The following is a 7,987-nucleotide window of genomic DNA, read 5'->3' as shown; positions in this document are numbered from 1 at the left end:
ATAAAAGTTCCACATCCCCATATTGGCCACGCCAAGATGAAAACAGGTAACTCCCTAAACGTTAACTGACTCTACTCCCCTATATTAAACATAAAAACCACATGGGAAGAATAGGAATTCAAATAGAAGTAACATAAATCGGGGCGCCTGGGTGGCTCAGTCATTAAGCGTTTGCCTTCAGCTCAGGTCAAGATCCCAGGGTCCTGGGATCGAGCCCCGCATCGGGCTCCCTGCTCTGCGGGAAGCCTGCTTCTCCCTCTCCCACTCCCCCTGCTTATGTTCCCTATCTCGCTGTGTCTCTGTCTGTCATATAAATAAATAAAATCTTTAAAAAAAAAAAAAGTAACATAAATCTGTCATAAACCATAAACAAAAAACTATTTGTGGGACAGCATGAATGACAAATGGTCTACTGTGTAAATTTTAGAGTGAGGAAGACAAAAGTTGGAAGGCCAGCTAATTTTCCCCTCCTTCTCCTGCTTCAGTTCAACTCCGTCTCCTTGGGTATCTGAAGTCCACAATGTCAAGTTGTCTCAAGTAATTGCATTGTTAGTGTGCTGTCTTTCTTTTCTTTTCTTTTTTTTAAAGATTTTTATTTATTTATTAGAGAGAGACAGAGAGAGCACACGTAGGGGGAGGGGCAGAGGGAGAGGGACAAGCAGACTCCCTGCTGAGTGGGGAACCTGATACAGGGCTGGACCCCAGGACCCCAAGATCATGACCTGAACCAAAGTCAGATGCTTAACCGACAAGCCACCCAGGCACCACAAAAGTGCTGTCTTGGTATGATTCTTCACTTAATGTATCAAGTTCAGCAATGGTTTTATCAAAAGCTGTCTTTGCAAGAGAGCAGGCTTTCTCCAGGGAGTTTCAGAATCTTAAAATAGAACACAGAGAAGTTAAGGGCCAGACCCAACCTGATAGGATGTATTGGTTGCATTTCCTTTTTGCTGATTTCAAAACTTCTTGATATGCCTGTTTTGACTGATCCACAATCTCCTTATCATCACCAGCAGAAACCTCGGCCAAGTAACAGTAGTCGTCTCCTTTCATTTTCAAATAAAAGACTTTGCTCATCTGTGAAGCCCTGGGGATCAAAAACTCCCAAAAGAGGGGCGCCTGGGTGGCTCAGACAGTTGGGCGTCTGCCTTCGGCTCAGGTCATGATCCCAGGGTCCTGGGATCAAGCCCCACATCGGGCTCCCTGCTCAGTAGGGAATCTGCTTCTTCCTCTCCCTCTGCCTGCTTCTTCCCCTGCTTGTACACTCTCTCTCTGTCAAAAATAAATAAAATCTTTAAAAAAAAGAAAAAAAAAAAAACTCCCAAAAGAGACCGTACATCATTGCAGACATCTTTTAGCTTGGTCTCAATTTTCTCTCTGTATTCTCAAACCATTGCTGTTTTTCTCAGCACCTTCCATCTTTTGCTCAATACTTGAGATGACCCTCCAAGGTGACCTATGGGCTCCTACAACATTTTTATAAGCAATTGAGAGAAGGTTCCACTCCACATTGAATAATTCAGCTTTTTGCTCAGTTACAGACTTCAGGCAGGCTGCCATGTAAACATATTGCTCAGCCTGCTCAGCCAGTTTGGCCCTCTGCACCAGCTCATTTCTATCCAGGACTGGATGTTCTATTCTAGAGTGGGTGGTGGTGGACAGATGGGGGCTCGGCATTCTCTGAGCAGCAGTGATGAGGCTGAGACTCTCAGGAGTTTATACTTTAAAAAAATAGACTTTATTTTTTAAAAGCAGTTTTAGGTTCACAGCAAAATTAAGCAGTAAGTACAGAGTTTTCACATGCCCCCTTCCCCCACACATTCACAGCTTCCCCCACACTCAACATACCACACCAGAATAATGTGTTTGCTATAATTGGTGAATCTACATTGATACATCATTATCACCCAAAGTCCATAGTTTACACTAGAGTTCACTCTTGAGTTGTACATTTTCAGATTTTAACATATGTACAATGACATGTATTTACCACTGTAGTATCATAAAGAATAGTTTCACTGCCCTAAAAATCCCCTATGCTCTGCCTTTTCTACCCTCCACTCCCCAGCCTCTGGCAAACTCTGATCTTTGTAATCTCCATATTTTTGCCTTTTCAGAATGTCATATATTTGGAATCATACAGTATGTATTGTTTTTCTTGTTTAGTTTTAAGAATTTTTCATATATTTGCATATCAATTCATTATCAGACATATTGTTTACAAATATTTTCTACCGTTCTGTGCTTGTCTTTTCATTCTCCTAACAGTGTCTCTCACAGAGCAGAAGTTTTTAATTTTAATGAATTCTAGTTCATCATTTATTTCTCTTATGGATCTGGCCTTTGGGGTTGTATCTAAAAAGTCATCAGCAAACCCAAAGTCATCTAGATTTTCTCCTAGGTTATCTTCTAGGATTTTTATAGTTTTGCATTTTGCATGTAAACCTATCATCCATTTTGAGTTAATATTTGAGAAAAATGTAGGGTCTGTGTATCAATTCATTTTTTTGCATGTGGTTGTCCAGTTGTTCCAGGACCATGTGTTAAAAAGAGAATTTTTCCTGCATTTTGTTTTGTGCATTTGCTCCTTTGTCAAAGATCAGTTGACTATATTTGTGAGGGTCTATTTCTGGGCTCTCTATTCTGTTCCACTGTTTTGTTTGCCAATTTTTCACCAATCATACTGTACTGATTACTGTAACTTTATAGTAAGTCTTGAATTTGGACAGTGTCAGTCCTCTGACTTTGTTCTTCTCCTTCAATATTGTGTTGGTTATTTGGTGTCATAAATCAGATAGTCACAAAATAATTTGCTGGGATTTTTATTAGAATTGCATTTAATCTATTTATCGATTTAGGAAGAATTGACATTGTGACAATATTGAGTCTTCCTATCCATGAATATGGAATATCTATCCAATTTTTAGTTCTTTGATTTATTTCATCACAGCTTTGTAGTATTCCTTATATATATTTTATATATATTTTGTTAGATTTATACCTAAGTCTTTCATTTTGGGGGCTGCTAATATTGTGTTTTTTAATTTCAAATTCCACTTGCTCATGGCTAGTATATAGGAGAGTGAATGACTTTTGTATGTTAACTTGGTATCTTGTCATTAGTTCCAGGAGTTTTTTTGTTGATTGTTTGGGATCAACAGTTTCAGAGGTAGAGGTCTGTGATTCATCAGTCTCATATAACACCCAGTGCTCATTACATCATGTGCCTTCCTTACTGCCCATCACCCAGCGCCCTCCCCTCCAGCAACCCTCAGTTTGTTTCATATGATTAAGAGTCTCTTATGGTTTGTCTCCCTCTTTGGTTTCATCCTGTTTTATTTTTCCCTCCCTTCCCCTATGATACCCTGTTTTGTTTCTTAAATTCCACACATCAGTGAGATCATATGATAATTGTCTTTCTCTGATTGACTTATATCACTTAGCATAATACCCTCTAGTTCTATCCATGTTGTGCAAATGGCAAGATTTCATTTTTTTGATGATTAAGTAGTATTCCATTGTGTGTATGTGCGTGTGTGTGTGAGACATCTTCTTTATCCATTCATCTGTTGATGGACATCTTGGCTCTTTCCATAGTTTGGCTATTGTGGACATTGCTGCTATAAACATCGGGGTGCAGGTGCCCTTTTGGATCACTACATTTGTATCTTTGGGTAAATACCTAGTAGTGCAATTGCTAGGTCACAGGGTAGCTCTATTTTCAACCTTTTGAGGAACCTCTGTACTGTTTTCCAGAGTGGCTGCACCAGTCGGCATTCCCACTAACAATGTAAGAGAGTTCCCCTTTCTCCATATCCTTGCCAACATCTTCATTTCCTGACTTGTTAATTTTAGCCATTATGACTGGTGTGAGGTGTTATCTCATTGTGATTTTGATTTGTATTTCCCTGTTGATGAGTGATGTTGAGCACTTTTTCATATGTTGGTTGGCCATTTGTATGTCTTCTTTGGAGAAATGTCTGTTCATGTCTTCTGCCCATTTCTTGATTAGATTATTTATTCTTTGCGTGTTGAGTTTGATAAGTTCTTTATAGATTTTGGATACTAGCCCTTTATCTGATAAGACATTTGCAAATATCTTCTCCCATTCTGTAGATCGTTTTTGGTTTTGTCGACTGTTTCCTTTGCTGTGCAAAAGCTTTTTGTCTTCATGAAGTCCCAATAGTTCATTGTGGCCTTTGTTTCTGTTGCCTTTGGAGACGTGTCTGGCAAGAAGTTGCTACAGCCGAGGTCAAAGAGGTTGCTGCCTATGTTCTCTTCTAGGATTTTGATGGATTCTTGTCTCACATTTAGTTCTTTCAACGATTTTCAGTCTATTTTTGTGTGTGGTGTAAGGAAATGGTCCAGTTTCATTCTTCTGCATGTGGCTGTCCAATTTTACCAGCACCATTTGTTGAAGAGACTGTCTTTTTTCCATTAGATATTCTTTCCTGCTTTGTTGAAGATGAGTTGACCATAGCGTTGAGGGTCCATTTCTGAGTTCTCTATTCTGTTCCATTGATCTATGTGTCTGTTTTTGTGCCAGTACCATACTGTCTTGATGATGACAGCTTTGTAATATAGCTTGAAGTCCGGGATTGTGATGCCACCAGCTTTGGTTTTCTTTTTCAACATTCCTCTGGCTATCCGGGATCTTTTCTGATTCCATACAAATTTTAGGATTATTTGTTCCAGTCTGTGAAAAAGTTGATGGTATTTTGATAGGCATTGCTTTGAATGTATAGATTGCTGTAGGTAGCATAGACATTTTAACAATATTTGTCCTTCCAATCCATGAGCATGGGACATTTTTACATTTCTTTGTGTCTTCCTCAATTTCTTCCATGAGTGTTCAATAGTTTTCTTAGTACAAATCCTTTGCCTCTTTGGTTAGGTTTATTCCTAGGTATCTTGTGGGTTTTGGTGCAATTGTAAATGGGATCAACACCTTAATTTCTCTTTTTTCTGTCTCATTGTTAGTGTATAGAAATGCAACTGATTTCTCTGCATTGATTTTATATCCTGTCACTTTGCTGAATTCCTATATGAGTTCTAGCAATTTTGGGGTGGAGTATTTTGGGTTTTCCACATAGAGTATCATGTCATCTGTGAAGAGTGAGAGTTTGACTTCTTTGCCAATTTGGATACCTTTTATTTCTTTTTGTTGTCTGATTGCTGAGGCTAGGACTTCTAGTACTGTGTTGAACAACAGTCGTGATAGTGGATATCCCTGCCGTGTTCCCAACTTAAGGGGAAAAGCTCTCAGTTTTTCCCCATTGAGAATGATATTCACTGTGGGCTTTTTGTAGATAGCTTTTATGATATTGAGGTATATTCCCTCTATCCATACACTGTGAAGAGTTTTAATCAAGAAAGAATGCTGTACTTTGTCAAATGCTCTTTCTGCATCTATTGAGAGGATCACGTGGTTCTTGTCCTTTCTTTTATTAATGTAGTATATCACATTGATTGATTTGTGGATGTTGAACCACCCTTGCAACCCAGGAATAAATCCTACTTGGTCGTGGTGAATAATGCTTTTAATGTACTGTTGGATTCTATTGACTAGTGTCTTGGTGAGAATTTTGGAATTCATGTTCGTCAGGGATATTGGTATGTAATTCTCCTTTTTGGTGGGGTCTTTGTCTGGTTTTGGGATCAAAGTAATGCTGGCTTCATAGAAAGAGTTTGGAAGTTGTCCTTCCATTTCTGTTTTTTTTGAAACAGCTTCAGAAGAATAGGTATTAATTCCTCTTTAAATGTTTGGTAGAATCTCTTGGAAAGCCATCTGGCCCTGGACTCTTGTTTGTTGGGAGATTTTTGATTAAGGCTTCAATTTCCTTGATGGTTATGGGTTTGTTCAGGTTTTCTGTTTCTTCCTATTTCAGGTTTGGTAATTTATACATCTCTAGGAATTCATCCATTTCTTCCAGATTGCCTAATTTGTTGGCATATAGTTGCTCATAATATGTTCTTATAATTGTTTGTATTTCTTCAGTGTTGGTTGTGATCTCTCCTCTTTCGTTCATGATTTTTATTTATTTATTTATTTATTTATTTATTTATTTATTTATTTATTTATCTGACAGAGAGAGACACAGTGAGAGAGGGAACACAAGCAGGGGGAGTGGGAGAGGGAGAAGTAGGCTTCCCGTGGAGCAGGGAGCCCGATGCGGGGCTCGATCCCAGGACCCTGGGACAATGACCTGAGCTGAAGGCAGACGCTTAATGACTGAGCCACCCAGGCACCCCTCGTTCATGATTTTATTTATTTGGGTCCTTTCTCTCTTTTTTTGTTAAGTCTGGCCAGGGGTTTAACAATCTTATTAATTCTATTGGTCTGTATTTTTAATTTTCTTATAATATTTTCATCTGGTTTTGGTATGAAGGTAATGCTAGTGTAGGGCTCTTTCACTTTGTTTTGGTTGAAAAGTGTTATTTTCTTCTTATACCTGGAAGTATTCCACTTCAACTTCTGCAGAAAGGAGAGATGCATGGTGGAGATGGGAATAACCTGGGCTTTGAAGTAGCAAAAGGGAAGAAGGCAGTAGATAGTAGTGGCCAAGAATGCAGGCTGAGCATTCAAATGTGACCCAGATACAAGTCGTGGCTCTACAACTGACCAGCTAGCTGACCATGAGTAAATTATTAAAATACTCAAAGCCTCAGTCCTCTCATCTGTGAAATGAAGACAGTAATATTACCTCTCTCATAAAGTTGTCAAGAAGATTATTGAGATAAAAAGGGTAAAATACATAGAACGAGTGCCCAGCCTTCAGTAAGCATTTGATAAATGTTAAATATTACTTTTTAAAAAAGGCAAATGGGGGGCACCTGGGTGACTCCGTCAATTAAGCAACCAACTCTTGATTTTGGCTCGGGTCATGATCTCAGGATTGTGAGATTGAGTCCTGTGTCAGGCTCCATGCTAGAGCCTGCTTATGATTCTCTCTCTACCTCTGCTCCTCTTCCCAGCTCACTTGCTTTCTCTCTCTCTCAAATAAATAAATAATCTTCCTTAAAAAAATTGAGCAAAAAATAAATAATTCATTAAAAATAAAAAAGGCAAAGGACAATGGTAAATTTTTTAGATGGATAAAGAACATTGAGATAATGACCAGAAAAGCAAGGGTTTAAAGCGGAATGTGCCATGAAAAGATTTAATTAAGCAAAAGGAATATGTGGTTTAATTAAGCAAAAGGAATTAGTAACTGGTAAGATTTTACAGAGGTATAGGAGATAAGTTAGAAATTAACTTTCATTTGTCTCCTACATAGAGGGACTGAAACTCTAGGTTTCAGCCTTCAGCAAGTCTACCTTGATTCTCCGTCTTATACCACAACAATTGGGTGTTTCTCTTATGTGCTCTTATAATAATCTGCACTTCCTATATTATATTGAAACTTGTCAAAATACCCTGCTAGGCTCTTGACTCCTCAGGATCGGAATTCATGAATGTCTTATTTGTGCCAGTGTCTGTAACATAATACGTAATGCAATGCCAGTGTCTAGAACTCAGTAAACCCCAATCAACTAAATGAGTAAGTAAATGAGAATATAGTACAGAAGTAGAAGCCAGAAGGCTTTGAATGGATAGTGCCACTTATGGTACATATATGGTATACAGTATGCCATGTTTGGACAATATAGATAGAGCTGGAGGTTACTCTGGAAATATTCTCAAAGTTCATAGTGTTTGGGGTTAGTCCCTACATGGGACTAGCATGGTGGGAATGGAGGCAGCAGTGGATGTTTTGTTTACACTCCAGTAAAATTTTGAAAATAGACTCTAAATCTGGGGAGATAGAGTGATGATGGTCTTCTCTTTGGCAAACCTACTTTTAATTAAATGGAATTTCTTTGTCATGGCTTTACTTTGTTATAGTAGTCCAACTTTTAAAACAAAGAGTGACTAAATGGGACAATTTTAAAAAAAATATGCGATGGCTAGTTCCATATGAATTGGTGATTTCCAACCTTGCTATTA

General features: G+C 38.4%; 1 pseudogene; it reads right to left on the bottom strand.

The window, feature by feature from the left end:
- Nucleotides 1-377: 377 nt before the first annotated feature.
- LOC110570171 lies at nt 378-1,677 on the bottom strand (annotated as a pseudogene).
- Nucleotides 1,678-7,987: the final 6,310 nt, after the last annotated feature.

This window comes from Neomonachus schauinslandi, chromosome 4 (assembly GCF_002201575.2).
Source record: "Neomonachus schauinslandi chromosome 4, ASM220157v2, whole genome shotgun sequence".
NCBI classification, from domain to species: Eukaryota; Metazoa; Chordata; class Mammalia; order Carnivora; family Phocidae; genus Neomonachus; species Neomonachus schauinslandi.
The sequence above is the reverse complement of the archived record's forward strand: the minus strand, read 5'-3'. Positions and strand labels throughout refer to the sequence as shown.